We start from the raw sequence: 22500 nt of genomic DNA on the forward strand, positions 1-22500 counted from the left end.
TGGTCTATTTCAAGATCCCTATTTTTCTACCAAAATCATGCTTTGGTAGAAAAGTAAGGGAAAAATTCTATAGCTTATAATAATTGTATATTTAATCTTGTCGAATATTTAAAATTACAATTACAATTATTTACCGGCAAAATTTTCTTCTGGTTTTATCCAAGTTTGTTACCTTTTGGCAATTTTCGCTTATGAAATTTTGACAAAATCACTCGACTGACGTCTCGTGATTTAACTGTCAAAATATAATTCGCGAATATTGCCAGGCAACAAACTTTCATACCAATCGAAAATATTGACGGCAAAATTTTCTCTCTTATACCTATACGAAAATCAAATCTACTGGTGGTCATTTTTATTGAATTATGCTAATTATTTTTGCAATTACTTTTCTTGATTGAAAAACATTATAAATATATTTTAAATAAATTATTTGTTATAAACTTTGTAAAAATATAATTAAAAATTATGAAATTGCTATATTTTTAATGTAGTATCTTGCGGTTTACTCTTTATTAACAAAATTTGTTCGCCTTATTTACTATAGAAATATAATTATTTGTTCGTCAACTTATTATTTCCTATCATTATAATTTATTCGACAACCACCATAAAATAGGTATCTATCCATTAAAACAACTGCACAAACAACCTACAAGAATTCAACATGGCTGCCGAGCCGTTCATTATAATATAGGAACCATGGTCCGCCTATCTAAAAATAATCCTAGTTCTTGACAAAACTATTCATCTATTAACGGTCACAAACCGGCTTTGGCTACGCTGGGTAGACACCAATAGCATTGTTTAAATAGAACTAGTTAGTCAACGCAATGTATAAATTTGTTTGATTCTAATTGAGACAGTCACTAGATGTCACCACTCTTTCTGTCTCAATAGATTTTAATATACCATTCTTTGTTTGATATACGTTATACTAGATGGTGCTATGTGAAAAAGTTAAAGACTAAACTTAACGTCCATTTTTGATCCATTGAATTAAATTCACCAGCGTTGCAATATTTCACTGACATAGTAGCAACAGGTTTATTTACAACATTTTAAACATGTAACAAAAAACAGACCTTGAATCACTTAAGATATTCATTTAAAATAGAGTTATTACTATCAACTAGTAAATATCGTGTCAACTAAAATTGTACATAAACGTACTGTGGCTTCTAATTCTTCCTATATCTAAATAAGTTTAAAGAATTTAAATATTTTATTTTATTTGGAAGTGTATTACAAAAATTTGGTCCGAGGTAAGTAAAACATTTTAATTCTGTGTGTTTAAAACAAAAAACATTTGTATGAGAAATGAACAAATTAGGTATTTAGAAATAAATTTTAGCGGATAATACATACATTCGATAATATTTGAACAAAGTGATTTTAAATTAAAATAATGTTACTTCCATAATAAATAAATCGTTTTTTACAGATGGCTGGAAATATTTGTTGTTATTACAAATGTGGTTTATCATCATACAAAATTCATGGTTTAAGAATGTTCAGATTTCCGACAAAAAATCTTTCGGCTTGTCAAACATGGATATTACACTCTGGTAAGTAAATAGAAACTTTTTATATTCTTTTATTTTACACCGTTTCCGTTACGTAATTAACTTAAAAAAATGTTTATTTTTTTTTTCATTCATCATTTGAATTTTACGTTTTCGTTGGTATTATAACACAGCCCAACAAAACAAAATTTTTGTCTTGCTGCCGAAAAAAATTCAACTGATTTTGGTTAATTCATCTGTGCTGATTCCAAAAATACAAACCTTTTCTTTGTATCAGCTCTAGTTTTCGAGATATAACATACTCATCAAATACTTAAATATTCTTATATTTCTGTATATTCCACCACCATAACTGCAATATGTTTATAAATCAACTTCAACAAATTCTAATACAAATACATACTAGTGACTTCTAATTAAAGTGTACTTTTTGGAAATGCCCATAACTTGAAATTAGCGCTAATTGCTTTTTAACTATTGTCCGATAAGTAAATAGTATTTTCTATAAAACGGCCTTAATAAATTCCTATAAAGTCAACTGCGTTCTATTCTAAAATTTAGTTTGAACTTGAGTTTCGTTGCAAGAGTTTGTTTTTGACAACTAAAAACCATGGCTTCTACAAGCAGGCGTTGTTGTGTAAATAACTCGGACGTTTTTTGCTACATATGTGGCGAGTACATTGTAAAGGAAAGTAGAAAACCAGTTTGTGATTTTATAAAAAGGGCATATCAAGCCTATTTTGGTGTTCATTTAGGAGATGAAGATCTGGGCTTCACATGTAGTGTGCAAAACTTGTCTGGAAAACTTAACAATAAGACCAATTCCACATCAGCTTGAACAGATACTCATTCCAATATTTAGCTGACTACCTACGTTACCAGAAGATAATGTCGAAACGTTATCTGACGAACTACAGACTAATAGATTTGAGGAAGACGATAGTGATTTTGAAGAGGAGTCAACACGTCCTAAACTCTTTACTCAGGAAGAGCTAAGTGATCTGGTGCATCGTAATATACACCAGATCACTGGCGTCTTTTTATCGACAGTTCCAAGCGAAGTTTAAAGTGTGTCCTTTTACATAATAGCAACAAATATGGAAGTATACCAATTGGACATTCTACAAAAATGAAAGAAGAATATAAAATAATTTCGCTGGTGCTAAAAAACATCAAGTATGACCAACATCAGTGGGCGATCTGTGTTGATTTTACAAAATATCCTTGTTTCCTGTGTCTTTGGGATAGCAGGGCTAAGGACCAACACTGGAGTAAAAGTAAATGGCATCCCAGAGATGCGTTAGTTCAAGGGGAAGCTAATGTAGTTAACAAAGCATTGGTCGACCGAGAGAAAATAATATTACTTCCATTACATATTAAACTAGGGCTGATGAAACAATTTGTAAAGGCCCTAGACCAGAATCGTCCTTGTTTTGAATACTTGTTTTTGATAAGCCTCAGATATGACAACTTATAAAAGATTCGCATTTTACAGAATCGATGACTGAAATTTAATGTAATGCATGGTGCTCTTTTGTGAAAGTTGTGCAAAATTTTCTTGGAAACAATAAATCGGAAAATTACCGGGATATAGTGGAAGAAATGCTCAACAATTTTAAAAAACACGGTTGTCATATGAGTATTAAATTCATTACCTCCACAGCCACTTCCGTTTACCAGAAAATCTTGGTGACCTTAGTGAGGAACAAGGGTAACGCTTCCACCAAGATATCAACACGATGGAAGAGAGGTATCAGGGGAGATGGGACACTCACATGATGGCGGATTACTGCTGGAGTCTTCAAAGGGACCGTCCTTTAAAAGCCTTTGTAAAAAAATCATACAAAAGGACGTTTTTAGGTGACGCTGAATAGCAGATTTGTGCTGCAATGCTGGTAAGGTTAGATGAAAAGTTAAGTTTTTTTGGCAGATATGTGTGATGATTTTCGTAAGTACATTATTGTACAATAAATATCTTACTTTTTATTAGTGTTTTGTTTATTTAATTGGTAGCAGCACTACATAATATATGTAACTAGTGCTGCGTTAAATTACCCTATATGTTAGAAATGTGATCTGTTGTATTTCCTGAAAACGATCTGATGGAGCAAATCTGGTGGCATTTTTGAATTCAGCAGACCCAAATTACCTAGAAACAGTAAAAAAATTTCCGGCAGCAAACTGTGTGTTTACCAGTGTAATTATGATATAATAAACTTCGGAAAAACAAATTAGAGAACTAATTTATACACCAGTCCATCTGTAAAAAAATCATTGATTACACGTAAAAATCTTATAAAGATATTTGAAGGTTCTAAAAGATATATGAGTGTTAGTTAATAATAAATCTGTGAAGACATACAGGTATTTTGGTTTGTTTTTGTTTAAACAATTTTAATAAGTGAGAGGTCATTCTTTTGCTTTAAAACGTTTTTTATCCAGTTTAGAGAAAAATAGTTAAAATAAAAATTGTAGATCTTAAAAAGTTCTTCCTTTTGTGAGTTTCTAAATTAAAATATATGAAGAATTCACAAGGAATCTACGTTCCTGTATTTGGCTGTATACCATATATTAAAAAATTTATTAAAATCCTTTGTAAAAGGTATATATTTTTAAAAACCCAAACGGGCTGTGTTAGACAAAACATTTTCGGAATCCATTATTCCAAGCAACTAGGGAGTTGCTTCCATAAAGTCCTCGTAGACACACCGTCTCAGGACTTGCAACTTCAACGTGGAGTCATATGTCGCCATGTTACCTAATCAAACGGTAACTTTAACATCCTAATAATTTATAAAATATAATGTAAAACAAATGTAACTAATTATTTGTTAACGGGTTTTTACCCATGTATTTAGTGGCTACATTCATGTACTCCTAGACACCGATGATGGAATAATGGATTCCGAAAACGTTTTGTCTAACACAGCCTGTTTGGGTTTTTAAAAATATATAACTTTTACAAAGGATTTTAATAAATTTTTTATATAAAGAATTCACCAAAATAGTTGCAAAAAACCCTTGATTTTGCAGAAATTTATAAATTTTAATAACTTTGTTTTTGCATAATGGTATGTAATGTAACTAATAAAAATAGTGACGATTTGTTTATCATGGAAAGCGATTATTTAAACAACTTTTTGTTGAGCTACCCCAGTTAAAAAAAAATTATGTTTTACGTGCCACAGAAGCCAAGATATTGCAAATTTTACAAGCGCGATTTATTTTAAAAAAGTTCAAATCTAAAAAAAAAACGGAGCTCAGATGGTTCTCCATTCTACTTCCGAAGAGGTATTTTACGAGTACCATCATTTTAACGGGTTATAAATTTTTTACTTCTTTACTGCATATGCCATCTGTAAGCTGGATCGCACAATTCAGATCTTTATTTAGAGTCCCTTCAGTTTTCATCTTTTACTGTTAATAGACAATGGAAGTATGATTTTAAGAATAAAATGCTTTGGTTTTAAATATAAAATGCTCTCTTGGCTCGTAATGGTCATAGAAGATTCTTTTTTTTTAGGAAGTGTGTTTTTCATCAGTTTTTCATTAGCCTCTATATAAGTTTGTGGCATAAACGATATCAAAGATATAAATGTTTATAAACAGATTAAATAACCTATAAACTATTTGCTCTGATTGACATTTAGCGCACTGTAATAACTTATTAATTTCCATAATTTCAAGGAGCTATGTTATATGTTTTTGCACAAAAAAGAGTTATTTTAATTTATAAATAACTCTTCATTATAAATTTGCATAAATAGCTGCAAAAATAAGGTTTTTTGCAACTATTTCGATTAATAGTTTCTTGTATTTTAATTTAGATACTCTCAAAAGTTACATTACTTTTTATGATCTACAACTCTAAAAAAGCTGAAAAAATCTTAAACAGATATTTAAAGTCTCTAAAAGGTATATGAGGGGTAGCTGATGACAATTATGTGAAGACTTTAGCTAATTTTGCTTTGCTTTTTTTTTAAACAATCGTAAAAAGTGAAAAAATTTATGCACATAAAACGTTAAAATAAAAGTTATAGATCATAAAATGTTCTCTAATATTGATATTTTTATAATTAAAATACGTAAAGAATTCACCGAGATAATTTAAAAACCCTTATTTTTAAAGTATAATTTATAAATGTCAATAACTTTCTTTTTGCATAACGATATGTAATACAACTATTTAAAATTATGGCAGTTAATGAGTTTTTAAAGTGTGCTAAATTTCATACAGAACGACCATACAGTTTATGAGTTATTAAATTTGTTTATCCAGGAGACCGATTATTTAAACAACTGTACTTGTCCAAACAGTCACTCTAGGGATATTTTGTAAATAGCAATCGATTTTTTATGGCTTCGTTTTAAATTATTTAAAAAAAAAACATCAAGAATATAATAAATTTGTTTTTAAAAATCAGTTTGAAGAGTAACAAATTTTTAGCATATAAAAATTTCTAATAACTTTGACTTTTTTATGTCATACACTTGTATGTAGGCTCAATATAAAGCTAATAAAAAAAACATTAAAAAAAACCAAAACCTTCTATGGCCCAGAGAAAATCAAATAGCATTTTTTTTTCTTGTTTAAGAAATTGCAAATATTTTCATTGTTTATTAACATTAAGAGCTGAAAATTGAACATTGTAAAAGAATATCTAATTTTTATAATTCGATTTATCAATAGCATACACAGTGAAGAAGTAAATTAGTTTTGAAACAAAAAAATAATGGTACTCGTAAAATATCGCCACAGAAAAATGCAAGGGAGATCTGTCCGCTGCAATATCTCAGCTTGTTTCTTGTTAGTGGTTATAGAAAGTTCTGTTTTTTTTTTAAATTGTGCTTTTACGCCAGCTTTTCATTGAGCCTACGTACAGCCGTATGACATGAAAAATATCAAAAGTAGTATAAATGTTTAGAAGCTAAAAAGCACTTTTGCAAACCGTTTTTTTAATAATAACGATCGATTCAAAAAACATCAAATAACTGTCAAAGGTTAAACACCCTTGTTAAAGTTCCTAATGGATTTTAAAGATTTAAACAGTGTTAAACAGATAAATTAATTCATCGACGAGTTAACAATACGAAGCGAAGTTCTTTAATCACAATGTGATAAGAAGACGAGTATCAAATTTGGTTTTATATTTCAATAGTCGAATTTAATTGTGGCTATATTGGTTTAATTAAAGAAAATCAGAGAAAATCCCAAGAAATAGGTGAGATCCTTTTTTTCTTTCTTTCCAGTTTGGGAGAGGGTCCTTTAGGTACTCACGTTTAGGTATTGTGTTACGGTCTTTGTAACCAAAACTACACATCATGACAAAATCATATGTCGTTGCCGCAGTCTCTAGACCTCCTTCCCGTTCGTTTTCTAAAAGGGGACAAGTTATTGTCATGCACTCCATTTTGAATACTGTTTTATTTGAATATATTAAAGAAATTGGTAAAATAGTTTATCCAAAAAATATTACTTTTAAATCTCGCATTTCGAATAATCGAATCTACATTTTCCTCACTTCTACTGACATCGTTGATCAACTAATACACCGAACGTCATAATTAATTTTACCGTCATCTTTATCTGCAGGCTTCTTTCTGCGACCAAAAGAATCCTTATTTCAAATGTATCTCCTTCCATCCCGCATTCACTAATCGAACAGTCCCTAAGAAATACGGAACATCAGATAATCAATAGGCATATATCATGAGTTTTCTGCTCTTTGTATATTCTTACTTCATCTTTTGCCAAATTTAGACACGATATTTAATTAAGTAAGAAAACTTTATGTACTTCAAATACTAGCCCAAGTCTAGTTTAAAAAATAAATTGTTAATAAAAAATAACCTTAAAATATCCAATCCCTTTTTTAATCAAAAGGTTATACTTGATAAAATAAAAGTTTTGGAACAAATCTGGACGTAACCATATATACTCTTTTCTTCCTTCACCCTTTCCTTATTCATCCTTAGTTTCACAAGATACCAATTATCCGAACTCTTTTATAAACTATTTCGAACTAAAAGCTGCACTCAAATCCTATAAATTTACAAAAATTAGGGTTTTCTAGAATTATCTTGAAAAATTTCTCGAAAATTTCTTAGGCACCAACGACCCTCTAAATGAAGCCAGTAAATTTACCACTGACATACCGCTGACAATCGTCAATGAAAGATCTTGCCCTAATCTATACTAATATAAAAGAAAAATCATTACAAAAAAAAATTTTTGTTAAAATCCATTATAAAAGGTATATAAATTAAAAAACCCAAATGGGCTGTCATGAAGACAAAAGGTTTTTGGAATCTATATTCCATCATCGGTGTCTAGGTGAACATGTTTTGAGCCGCTAAATATCTGGGTAAAAACCCGTTAAAAGTTATATGTTACAATTTAGTTTACATTATTTAGTCTTATATATTAGGATGTTAAAGCTACCAGTGGATATAATAACATGGCAAATGTTATCATATCCACTGGTAACTCAACCCTGGTGAGGTCCCAACCTCATATAAACTTATACAAAGTGTAGTAAATCTACTTCAAGATAGATCTAACGAACTAGGATTATCACTCACTGAGAACAAAACCAAATTAGTAAAATTTTCCAGAAGAATTTTCACTCCCTTAACCAAAATTTTATTTAACAATTCTCTACTTTCTGCTGTTAATTAATGTAAAATTCTCGGTTTTATGTTTGACTCCAGATTAAATTGAAAGAGTCAAATCTATGAACTTAAAACCAATTGTTTTAAAAGTTTGTTTGTTTGTTTTAAAACCCTCAGTCATCTTCAATGGGGTGCCGATAAAACTTCTTCTAGGTCTGAGCGCTTTTCGCTTTAGTCCTATTGAGAGTGTATACCGTGAATCTAATGAACTTTCTCCTACCCTAAGACGATAATCACTTCTACTTTCGTATGCTGCATCAACATCCGCAAATCCATTTAATCCCGTTCATTCCCTAATTGCCACAATGGCGTCTTCTTCCACTAACAATAACCAACACCTTATATTAAAACCTATACCTCAATTAATTTGTCCACTACTTAAAAATATTGACCTTTTTCAGACTAGTTCATTTCCTCTAACTTTACTTCCCCTCTGGGCTAAAGATCTCCCTTCAATATATACCTCTCACCATTTTTAACAAACTTGAATCTTCTAACCTTCTTAAAAAGAAAGCATTTTTAGAATTTAATTTTCTATACAGATGCTTCTAAAACTACCACTGGTATTGGTTGCGCAGTAACCACTAAACATGAACTTGTAAGATCATCTCGGTTACCCTTAATATGCAACGTTTGCACAGGTGAACTATATAGTATTCTGTTGGCTTTTAAATGTATCTCCCATCAAAACAGACATATTGCCATTTGTTCAGATTAACTTTCATATATCCATTTAGTCAATACAATTTTCACTGACCACCTATTAGTTCAAAACATTCATGACATATACCAAAATTTCTCTGCTTACGTTGTAAGTCTCTCTCATATGGCTGCCTTCTCACACCGGAACTACTGGTAATAAAACAGCAGATAATTTTGCCAAAGAAGCTACTAACCATGGGGTGACTGAAGTCACCCCAATTCAACTAGCTAACGAATCTCGAAATTCGTTTTTAAAAAGTCAGTAGAGGATATTTGACAAAACTTATAGCAAAAGAGCAAAACAACTTTTCATAAACTTCAATCTTTTATTGGTCATCTCTCCCTAGACTTCATAACTAGAAGAGAAGCATCGACTATTAGAAGACTACGAATCAATCATACCAAACTTACCGACTGCAAACAATTCACCAACCTGTATAAAGCACTGGACTTGAAACCTTCTCTAAGGAACTAGAGAATCATCTACCTCTTCCTCAACTGTAAATTGTATATGTTGATTATGATTGTTGAAAATGTTGACTATTTCATTAATTTTGTGCTTAGGAAGTGCCAAAACTAAATCATCTACATATCTTTTAATAAAAGGAATGAAAAAAGTGTAATTGTTGATACAATCACTGATAACATCATCCATGACTAGATCCCATAGGACTATCAAAAATTTGTTTTTGGTAGTGATATGGGATCTTTTTTTTCCTAATATTGTTCTGAAGCTATTTTCTTGTGGCATTTTAAATTAATTACTATTTAAATGGGAATAAGCCACAATTAAAGGTTAAAATACGTTTCAATTTCCACTTCGGAAATCGTTCTAAAAAACAAACATGTTTGAGAACGATTTCCGAAGTGGAAATTAAAACGTCAATAAACGTATTTTAACCTTTAATTGTGGCTTATTCCCATTTAAATAGTAATTAATTTCTTTTTTTTCCTATCTAAAAATTTTTTTTCTTACTCTTATATAATATAATATATAATATATATTTATATATATATATATATATATATATATATATATATATATATATATATATAGATATAAACATATATTGGCATAACTGCCAAGTTATCTATATCTTAAATACAGAACTTATTTTTTTAATTTATTGTGCAGAAAGTTGCTTTTTTTCAGTTGTGTTAATAATAATATTGTTGTAGGTAATGCTGCATTGGAAAGTCTGGAGCTACCCGATTTAAAAAAAATCTATGCAGTAAGCATTTTGACCAAAAATATCTAAATGCAAAATATTTACCCAGTACTGCTATACCAAAAAAATATAGTGAGGTAGAAGAGGAAGGTTCGTTAACGACACCACGCGTTTTTCATACGTATTCAATAGAAAAACAACCATCAACCAGTGCCAATACTGTTTCGCACAGTGATAATTCTGAACTTGACGATTTTGTTGATGAGCTTTTTAGATATGCCGTTATCACCATTGGTCAAGAAAAAAAGATTTCATAATTATCACACACTTTAAAGGAGATTACATGCATCTCAAATACGGATTAATCTTCTTAAAACTCGCATAACAGCACTAAAAAAAGAGACTGGTTAAGATTAGGACAAAATCTGTACAAACTGCACGAAAGCCACAAACTCAGTTTTCTGCTGCAGTTTTTCTTGAACACTTTACTATCATAACGTTTGTTGGACTTGATACCATTGTAGTTAAACATCGATCTAATATTTTTAAACTAGTATTGCTGGTTCATACATAGATCCAACTCATACATTGCTTATTTTAGTTCATGCAAACAATGTTACAATCGATTTCTATAACTATTAATGTAAACAATTTTGTTTTGTTTTTTTACCTTGAATTATTATTTTGTTAATATTGTCTATGGTGTAGTTATTAGAATTTTCATAAGTGTTATCTAACTATTAAAATAACGCGAATTTAATTTTTGCATAAACAGTCATATCGGGCGAGTTGATTGAAAAAAACATTCTCATTTATGTAAACAGAAATACAAAAATGGTGTGTATATTATAAAATACATAAATAAATAAAATAAAGGGTACTATTTATTAAAGTTTTTAATTATTATTCCTTTTATCCCAACACATAGATTAATTTGTCCCTAAATATGTGTTGCCTCTTGTTGTGGCATATCGATCTGTTTATTTGTTTCAAAACCATTATCAAAAAACCATACCCATAAATTTACTATATTTTCAAACGTCATTTTAAAGATTAAAAGATTGAAAATTTAATTTTCTCAAAACATACATAAAACCATTGTTTAAAAAGATTTTTTTTTAAACAATGATAAAACTCAAGTCTTGACTAAAAAATAAACCTCCGCATGAGTGTTCTAAGACGATAGCAGTCGAGTCTATTTCAATTAAATATTTAATCCTTTTCTAACAAATCATATAACCAAATTAAATATCTGGTAAACTAATGAAAATTAAAAAAAGGCAGCATTTAACTGCTTCATTTAAATAGATTACTAACCGGTTTAGATTTATCAAGTCTCAAAGTAGAAAAACAATTTGAAATATTCGCTCGAAATAGTCAAGTTATGTTTCACAAAACGCATACAACGATAATAACAATAAGCATTTTATTAAAATCTTATATTTTCTTCACAATCTGGCACCCGTGTACAGGTTTGCATAAGTTACCACACAGGTAAAAATATACTCGAATAGAATCCTGCTGAGAATTAAGTTTCTGTTAATAGTTTTTTAAATTTATGACTAGAGGCCGCCATATAACGGCAGAATAAAAATCAAACGTTTGTTCCATAAGGATTGTCTAACTAGTCCTATTTAAACAATGCCAATAGAATGTGAGTGTTCGTCCATCTGGTGTCTGCGGTCGGACCCCTTCCAAATAAAATTAGGAATATAATGGTTCCTAGATTAAGTGTTTATAGAATAGTGCAGTAGTATCAAGGTAATTATGGGCGTGCGTTAGCGTTGGGTAAAATTGGAGAATTATTTTTTTATATAATTGCGTTAGAGTTTTTGAGTTTACATAACAAGACAAAACTAGGTAATGAAATAAAATCACTATGATAATTATCGATTTTTGTCACAATATTGCAACTACAGTGTTATAACCTCAAATGGAGAAGCATTTGAAAATTCAACATCCTATTACATTGTATAGTTCTTTTTGAATAAAATGAGAATATTTAAACTACAACTTTAAACTTTATTTTAAAATAACAGTAAATATCTCACTAATTATTATTATAAAAATATACACGTTTAAAAATTACTAAAGAAGTGACGTTATGGGTCTAGAAAATAATTTAACTATCAATTATATCAAAATTAATAAAACACGAAATTATACATCTCTAAAAAAATATTTATTAAAATAGCAATAAAGTGTAACAAAATTTCTAAATACTACATATTCTTCGTTCACAAATTGTTGAGAGCACGAAATATGCCTCAAACTCATAAAACGGTCGTAAATCATAGGCGTTCCTAAGGTGTTTATTCATTAAATAATAATATAATGTTTTAATACTGTTATATATAATATTGATAATATTTTAATACTAATATATTTAGCAAAAAAACAATTAAAACTTTCACGACTAATGTTGGTTATTATATTATTAAAAATAAGAATTTAACCATTAACAATTTTGTAAATAAGAATACCTTATCTCTTTGGATATTTCAATACTAATCTTCGCGTTTAATCACTTTACTAGAAAACCTGGAATTCATATCCGAAGGTACTATTCGTTGCAAGATAATTAAGATGGAATTCCCCAGATTTTTAATAATATAATTATATTCGAAACTTAACTTGAAAAGGTGAAGTTATTACGAACGAAAACAATTTTTTTGTTTAGTACGTTTTTGATCGCATGTAATTTACGGCTCGTCGGTGTTTCCGCGTCTACGGCAGTAATTAGCGTCTCGAATATTTCTTTTGCGAATTATATGCAGTGCGTGAGTGATTTTTTATTCCATATACCTACGAACATATACGTACCTTTCGCTCGTGCCCGTTTTGTTGGATTGTTTGTAATGGCTTCATCATCAAGTTTTACACCGGTACTGTTGCGTACAGTCAGTAAGTCTGTCTATTCACCAAGAGAGAAGACTATTGTCCTGAATGTTCACGGTGCTCTGGTTTCTCAGAATCCCACAAACACTGTTCGCAACATAGTCGAAAGTTGTGCCAACATGACTGGCGTAGGAGAGTCAACTTTATATAGGTTCCTATCAGAAAGAAAAAAACACGGTATAGCTAACCCAAACACAAACGAAAACTTAAAGAGAGGGAAAAAGCCTATTGAAATTGATGAATTTGCCAAAAATGGTATTCGAAGGAAAATTCATGGATTTTTTTTTCAAAAAAGAAATACCAAACCTAAACAAAATTTTACAAGAAGTTAGAGACGAACCGGATTTGCCTCATATCGGACGAACTAAATTGTGGCAAGTTTTAAAAGAATTAAATTTCCGGTGGGAGAAATCAGACCGAAAATCACTTTTGATTGACCGGGAGGAGAAGATGATGTTGGAGAAGAAATTATCTAAGATTCATACGAAAATTCCGGGCTGAAGAAAGGCCCATCTTCTACCAGGATGAAACGTGGGTAAACTCAGGTCATACTCTAAAAAAACTTTGGTCAGATAAAAATATATTAAGCTCCAGGCAAGCCTTTATGGAAGGTTGGTCTACTGGTATCTCCCCACCTTCTGGTAAAGGCAGTAGATTAATAATTTCTCACATTGGCAGTGAAAAAGGATTTGTTAAGCATGGTTTGTTGGAATTTCATTCCAAAAGCACGATCACGAGGAGATGACAGCTGATGTTTTCGAAGAGTATTTTGAGCAAATGATTGAACACATACCACCAAATTCAATTATAGTATTAGATAATGCACCTTATCATTCACGACTAGTAAAAAGACTTCTAACGAATGCGTGGAAGAAACAGAATATTCTTGACTGGCTGCGGAATAAGTATCTGCCTTACGAAGATGGAATGGTAAAAGCAGAACTTTTAAAAATTGCCCGGCAACACAAATCTAAGTTCAAGAAATACGTAGTTGACAAAATTGCGGAAAGGCGAAACATCACAGTCTTTAGACTTCCACCCTACCACTGCGAAATAAATCCAATTGAACTCATTTGGGCACAAATGAAAAGTTATGTGGCTAGAAAAAATACGTCATATAAAATACAAGCTGTACGTGAATTGTTATACGAGTCTTTATAACATATTACAAAACAAAACTGGAAAGATGCAGTAAGACATGTAATAGAAGAAGAACAAAAAATGTGGGATCTTGATAACATAATTGATGCGACCGTAGAGATTATTAACCCTCAAGACGACTCGGATTCCGAAGTTGATCCTATTTATTTTGAATTTGAATAGTTTTCTAATCGTAATTATATAAGGTAAGTAATAGTAGTTGTAATCGTAAGGTATAAAAGGGGAAAGGCGCAAAATGTCGCCTGTCAAAATGTTCAATGTGTTTTAAATGTATCCATTTTTTATTCAAATCCTGAGAAAACTAAAAAGCATTTTTGAAAAATTTAAAGGCAGAATGAAATATTTTTTAGAATAAATAAAAAGTTTATTTTGCATGCAATATTTTCAATTAAAAATTATACTATATTTTCTCTTTTATTTTCACCCCTGTTACAGAATATATTAAAATAAACATTGTAGAAGTTTTTAGGGACTTTCTGCACTGAGTAATAATGTAATCTTTCATTCTGCGTTTAAATTTTTCAAAAATATTTATTAGTTTTCTCCGGATTCGAAAATAATGGATACATTTAAAACACATTGGAAATTTTGCCAGGCGACATTTGGCGCCTTTTTATTTAATTAAATAAATGTATCTTTTACAAATGGCAAGAAACTTTTTATTTTTGAATAAAATAAATAAGTTTTATTAAAAAATACAATTTACATAAGTACAATTTAAAAAATATATTTATTTAGTTCAAATAAATGTTTCAATCATACACTCTACGACACTGGTCGTTCATTTCTAACCATTCAAAATACCCCCGTAATAGGATTATAAGGTATTGTATTCCTTCAGATATAAGGTGGGTTAGTCAAAAACGTCGTAAACCGTCAGTTTTAGGTTGGTTTTTACTATTATATCGTATTGCCTATCCTCTCTGTATTTCAGTTTTCTAATTAGGGTTAAACTTGTAGTGAGCTATCAACAAATTGTGAACCGTGTATAGGTAATGAAACAAAGTCACTATGATAATTATCGATTTTTGTCACAGTATTGCACCTATGGTGCTATAACATCACATGGATCTGATGTAATTTTTCAGCATTTGAAAATTCAATATCCTAGTACATTGTATAGTTCTTTTCGGATAAATTGAGAATATTTAAACTATTTTAAAATAACAGTAAATATCTCACTAATTATTATTATAAAAATATACACGTTTAAAAATTACTACCCTCGCAGAAGTGACGTTATGGGTCTAGAAAATAATTTAACTATCAATTATATCAAAATGAATAAAACACGAAATTATACATTTCTAAAAAAATGTTTATTAAAATAGCAAAAAAGTGTAACAATATTTCTAAATACTACATAGTCACTTTTCTATTAATAACAAAAATTAAATTAAATTATTATAAAAGCTTTCATAGTACCTTGGTGCGAGATTAGCCTCCAATAATCGCCGTGAATCACTCTTTTTAAGTTCTGAAATTGGTATTTTGTTGTTGTAAGCTTGCTTTAAGGTAATTTCGTCTATTCTTTGATTGTCTCTTTTGCCGCGTAATTTTTTGGGTTGAACAATAGCTTCTGCTTTCTCCCAATTTTGTATGTGGTTCGATATTGGTAATTTTCAGAATTTTTGGTAAATCTAATACTTTTGATGTCACCGGTCTTGATAACACTGCCATTGACATTTTTCGCCATATTATAGTTCATGTTCTCTTCAAGTGATTTCATATCGAAGAAATCGTTAAAGTTCATTTCATTTACCACAAACGGTTTGCCAGTCTTTTTGGCTTCACGAATTGGGGAAATGTATTAATGGGGAACGTAAATACATCCAGTATTTTTATCTCTAGTTACAGATTTTTGTATTATTGAGTGAGCTGTATTACCTTCGTTCTGCGTATCGACAACGTCAACTACACAGTGAAGACCCAACAAGAGAAGAAGTGTCAAATGCCATCCTAAGGCTCAAAGACAATAAACACCCAGAAATCGATGAAATCTGTTCGGAAATGTATAAAAAAGGTGGTGATCAACTTTTTGCAGCAGTCCATAAACTAATAGTACTTCTTTTTCTAGTGCCCTGTCCGTTGCGAACGTTGGCTATTAACATGGCAATTCTGATCTTGTTTGCGGCGCTTCTGAATAGTTCGACCGATGTGAGCCCGAACCACTTCCTCAGATTTTGGAGCCACGAGTGTCTTCTCCTGCCTGGCCCTCGCTTACTGTCTATTTTTCTCTGGACAATCAATTGCAGTAGACGGTACTTATCGTGTCTCAATATGTGGCCTAGATATTCAAGCTTTCTTTGTTTAATTGTATTCACGATTTCTTTCTCCTTTCCGATTCTTTGGATTACCTCTATGTTGGTGACATGTTCGGTCCAGGATATACGAAGAATGCGTCGGTGCACCCACATTTCGAATGCTTCTAGTTTTCTCGTTAGCGTCTCCGTCAGCGTTCAGGCCTCCACACCATACAGTAAGATCGGAAAAGTGTAGCATTTAACTAGACCTAGTTTTAGGGGAAGAGACAAATCCCTGCTTATGAGGAGCTTTTTCTTATTGCTAAATGCTGCTCTAGCTCGTTCTATTCTCGCCTTAATTTCTGTGGCCTGTTCCCATTTTGCATTTACGTTGGTGTAATTAGTTGGTGTTAATAGTACTTATATAGCAGAATAAATTTTTTAGACACAAATATTTTACAAAGAATATTGTGGGTCAATATCAATGCGGCTTTACTGCTGAAAAGTCAACTACACATCAAATTGAAGCAGATAGGCAGATTCTAAAAAAGTCACTAGAATATAACAAAGATACCCACTATCTCTTCGTCGACTTCAAAGCAGCCGATGACAGTGTGAAAAGAATTGCAGTATATAATGCAATGATAGACTTTAAGATCCCAGCTAAGTTAGTTACGTTGACCCAACTAACAATGCAAAACGTAAGTTCATGCGTTAGAATTGAAGGACAAAACTCTACGTTCTTTGACGTTAATAATGGTATAAGACAGGGGGCCGTGCTGACGTGTCTTTTCTTTAATATTGCCTTGGAAAAGGCAATCAGACAATTAAATATTAGAATGAATGGAATTATTGTTAATAGATCGACGCAAATTCTCGCATTCGCCGACGATATAGTTATAGTGGGCAGAAGTATGAGATACATAGTGCAGTGTTTTAAAAGGCATGCGGATGCGGCAAGTGAATTAGGACTTGTCGTCAACGAAAAAAAAACCAAATGTTGGTTTCTAAAATCCCCGGAAATATCCGACAGTGAATTCAAATTAACAAGCATATCTTTGAGCAAGTCAAAGAATTCACATATCTTGGATCGCTAGTAAACGCAATAAACACGACAAGCGACGAAATAAAAAAGACGCATAGCAATAGCAAACAGAACTGTTTACGGTCTCTAGCAACAATTAAAAAATAAAAATATAAAACGTGCAGTAAAGCTCATTATATACAAGACTTTAATAAGAGCGGTTTTGATATATGGGGCTGATTCTAAAGGTCAGAAGATGGAGGGAAGTTGCCAGGAATCGACAGGAGTGGCGACTTCTTTGTGAGCAGACCAAGATCCACAACGGATTGTCGAGCCACTTATGTTGATGATGATTCTCAAAAATAATAAGTTTAGAGACGCAACAGAAATAACCACGTAGATCTCGCAAATATACCAGAAAGTTAACAATTGATTATCACCATCCAAATAATCATAAATAATGCTATATGATTCAATATTCACTGGCCAACGGGTTCATTTAAAAAGATTCTAAGTAGGGTGTAGTTTCTAACGATTGTCATTAAAAAATTTTTGATTAATTTGAACTTATCTTGAACCATTTACACTATTTAAAGTATCTACTGATTAACGATATTTTTGTAGTTTCGTGGAAACATATAGTTTCATAATAGAAATACATAATATTGTAATTATTTTATAATCTATTGAGTGCTTAAAAAAATTAATTTATTTTGATAACTTACACATATTTCAAATTTCAATTTTGTCATTATTAGACCTAGTATGTGGAGATTATCTAATCTTAGTAGGGCCTGTGATACCTATAATTACAACTTATTACATAATTCCATAACCATACCTTCTTATTTCTTCTAATGGCGCCACAATACTTTTTCAACACTTTTTGGATATTGGCATGCTTAACAAAGTTCTTCCATTCTCCCCTGACTAGTTTTTTGATAATAGCTTCTAAAGTTAAATTAAAAAGTGTTGTTAATAAGGCATCACCTTGCTTAACTCAATTTTCAATATCAAATGCCTCTGTTATATCTCCATCTATTCTTACCATGACATTGAAACCCTCCAAAGTCATTTGTATAAGTTTTACCAACTTATTCGGCTTTGTTTTAACATTTTTTGTCTATTCCATCAAACGCCTGAAATCAGTATACAAGTTGTAAATTGGTATGTTATATTCAGCACATTTTTCATGTATACCTCTAACATATGTATTTGGTTGATAGTTAACCTCTTTGGTCTGAAACCATCTTGGTATTCACCAATTATTTCTTCCGGGAATGATTCAAGACGACTTTATACAATTCCTGATATCGTGTAGGATACATTTAACACTGTTATGCCTCTAGAATTTTCGCAAAATCGTTTGTCTCCGCCTTTGTATATAGGTAATATGATTCCTACATTCCAATCCTCTGGGATGACTTTCAGTGTCCATATGCGGCAGATTAGTTAATGGATACGCTTCTATGCCGCTAGTGCTCAGTACTCGCTGTTTTAGCTCCTTTTTTAATTCGGGAACTCTTAATTTCGATAAATCTGAAGAATTTTCCAACAAGCTTAAATCTGCCATCTTTGAGTACACTGTATTCTTCCTCTTCTCCCAGTAGATCAAAGAAGGTTAAAGTCAAAGGTAACTTAGGATAGAGAGTGTAGTCTTCAAAGTGGATTAAGACATAGAAAATCTGGTCGCGTCCTTCGATATTATATAGTATTGATTTATGTGGTGTTATTATCGGTTTGAAAAGTAATTATGAGTTTAAAAGCTGCAAACTTCCGAATGTCATAGTGATCACAGAAGTAAAAATGCAGTTTCATCCTGATCATTGGAAGGGACATTCGTATATGCATATATATGCTTCCTTTTTTAAATTTTTTATCTTTCTTTTTTATGTAGTAGCATTAGTTCTAAGAAAATACTGATACACTGGTACAATACATATTTTCATGGTGAGATTATGCCTTTTAAACTATAACAGAAAATATATCCAAGTCCCACACCCAATCGCTACTATGTAGCGATTGTGTACATTCATCGATCCTCTTCTATGCCTCTTTTGCATTCTCTCTTGATTCCAATCTAGTCTTTTCTTGATCGTCATATTTTTTTTTATTCTTGAAGTTTCAAAATTATCCATTTATTCTTAGTTTTCAAATGTCTATTGTGGTATGTTTGACTACAATAAATTCCCGTATATGCTCTTTATTTATCTGTCTTGTCTCTATCTTCCTGCCGATCTACTTCAGAAATCCTTAAGACACCTTTCTGATTTCTCTTTTAGTGACTTCAATTGGCTTATTGTATATGTTATAACAACTATTATACGAAGGATCGCCCCGCAGCTTGTTTCCATTATATTTTTATTATTCCACTCAGCAGTGGCATTCATTTGTGACTCTTCCTCTGGTCTATCTCTTTTCTCTTTGTTTTATTCCTACGAAATTCTGTCAGAAACTTCACTGTGCCAAGAGTATAATCATTCGTCCTCTGGATACAATGGTGTTCACCTCGGAATCGGAGAGCGCTGTAGCCGCATCATAAATCTAACCGTGTGGTGGATCAGTTGTGATGTGGCTAAGCATAGTGTAGATTTTTACATGTGTATTTGATTTACGGTAGTCCGGGGCTACTTATCGGCGTAGGTAGCTCCGAGATGAGTGCATCCGTTTTTGGCGCTGAAAGATGTGGATTCGATCCCCTTTACAAAAATAAAAAAATATTGCTTAGATCGCCACTTTAAAGGCATTTGACAAACCACAAAGTCGTTTTCCATGTGTGGTTTATTACAGGGTTTTCAGAGCAACTTAGTATTAAAGCATCATCTTCAACGCCCTTCTTTCCACTTATTTCTAGATAAGTATAGAACATTGCTTAAGCAAGCTGTAAGATCAATGAGTCTGAAGTTTGAAGTATATTTGTCAGGAGAGGATAAGTGCTTTCACGAAATTGTTTATGACGTCGTCTATTGATGTCATCAGGAGTAGTGCTAGTACCGGTAACAACTCTCCAAACTCTCCTAATTTTTCTTATGAACGTCAGGAAGAGGATGTTTAGGCTGCTTCTGATGATGGTTTTTGTTTCAAGTTTAAATGCACGGAATGGAATTTAATTTCACTTATTTCTAGATTAGTAAAAACATTTCTTATGTCAGTTCTAATATCAATGAGTCTGGAGTTTGAAGTATACCTACATTAAGAGGTGATAGTGATAGTATAGTTAACAACTCCCCAAGCTTTCTGTATTTATAGGATCCATAATCTTCCTAATGAACGTCAGGAAGAGGTTGTTTGACGCTGTTTTGGATGATTGTTTTTGTTTCAAGTTTAAATTTACGATTAAGTATAAAATTTTTGGAAGTTTAAAAGATAAACTGAAAAGAGTTGTCAAATATCTCGACTTGCTCTTTGTTGGAATGATTGATTTTATTATTTCTTAATAGATGTAAACACAAGGTAACTGATCAAACCAATATTTATATAGGTACTACGTCTTAATATGGCCGGAATTATTATTAATCACAAAAAACTGACAAACTATTTCCTAATAATTAATTTTTCAAACAGAAGTGACATAAGAAACCCTTGTATGTATTTGCAAAAACCATAATATTATACTTATATCATATCTAAAAGGTGACACAAAAATCTTATTTTCTGCAAAAATACCCCTTATATTTTTTCTTGGACAATTCAATTATTAAATATATAATATATACAGAAATTTGGGATTTATTTGAAAGTATAATGCAAAATGAAACACAAACCACTGATATTATCAATAAATTTTTTATTTTGTGTTAGAATTGGGTTCTTCCCATTTTTTCTTGAATAAATCTACTAATATGGTATCAACTACAAATTAAATGTCATCATAATTATCATTATTAACTGTACTAAAAACATTAGCTGGCCATGCATGGGGACCAACCAAACTATTCGTCTAACTATCTACAAACTGGTTTTCCAGCCTGGTCGGCCGCCATGGCCAAAGCCAATAGAATGTGAGCGTACCTCGTTCCCCTCCTAACTTAAATTTGGTAGAATATGCATGGTTCCTATTTTGGAATGCTAACGTCATTAGACTATCATTGGTTTGACTTTTAAATCGACTGGCTTAGATGACCTTGAATTGAAACAAACAAATGAAAGAACTGTGGACGGTCGACTTCGCGACAGGCCCGGCTTACCGGATTTGATTCTAAGATTTTATTTTTATGGCGTATAAACAAGTGATTAAATGTAAAATAAGTATAAACATAATAAAAATGTATTTATCGAAAATATGCATAAAATTATAAGCACAAAATAACTTAGAAGGAAGTGGAATAAACGATTGGAGTGAGAATAGGATATAAATATGCTTTATTGTCATCGAAAATTGTACAATTTTATGGACAAAGCTTAAAAACAGTCAAGAAAATAACACTAAATATTTAAAATTTACCAAAATCACATAAATCGTCAATATCACAAAATAAAAGATAATAAAATATAAAATGCATTGCAAAATTTAACTAAATTGCAAATTGCATAATAAAACCTTACGAACTAGTTAACGAATAATTTTAAGTTGCTGCATGTGATAACCAAATATATATAAAAATACTTTAGTTGCTTTGACCTAAACGTACTGTGATTTCTTAGTTATTCGTTACGAAACTCTTAAACTGAATAATATGGTCTTTCAGATAGATGCTTTTGTCAATTTACGAAACTGAAGGAAAGAAGTTGTAGATTTAAGTTGCAAAAGGAGAGAGGTTGTATAATTTTTTTGACAAATGTAATATAGATTTCTTTACAAACTCAGTGGACGAGATCGGTAAATACATATCAAAAGTTGAATTTCTGATGCAGTAATCATGATTAGGTCTTGCTGAAAAACACGTAGGTATTTACGAATTAAACAAACAACAGTTTCTAAAACATATAAAGAGCGAAGAGTTAAAATCCCGTGATTTTTAAAGTAGCTTCTGCAATGTGCCATTCTACTGAGGCCAAAAAGACACCGTATTGCTCTTTTTTGTAATTTAAAAATACCATCCGATTAAACAGTTGTACTAGAACCACAAAAAGGAAGGCCATATCGAAGACGAGACTCAAACAAA

General features: G+C 31.3%; 1 protein-coding gene and 1 long non-coding RNA gene across 7 annotated transcripts in view; both read left to right on the top strand.

The window, feature by feature from the left end:
• The window catches only part of LOC140449565 (mushroom body large-type Kenyon cell-specific protein 1-like), a 477667-nt gene that overhangs the window by 111053 nt on the left and 344114 nt on the right, over positions 1 to 22500 (top strand). The window lies entirely within an intron of this gene.
• Positions 821 to 11685, top strand: LOC140450224 (uncharacterized). The gene is made up of 3 exons (XR_011951989.1): positions 821 to 1265; positions 1445 to 1568; positions 10080 to 11685. It is a non-coding gene; the product is annotated as an uncharacterized lncRNA (long non-coding RNA).

The sequence above is a fragment of the Diabrotica undecimpunctata genome, chromosome 9 (genome assembly GCF_040954645.1).
Source record: "Diabrotica undecimpunctata isolate CICGRU chromosome 9, icDiaUnde3, whole genome shotgun sequence".
In the NCBI taxonomy this organism is placed as follows: domain Eukaryota; kingdom Metazoa; phylum Arthropoda; class Insecta; order Coleoptera; family Chrysomelidae; genus Diabrotica; species Diabrotica undecimpunctata.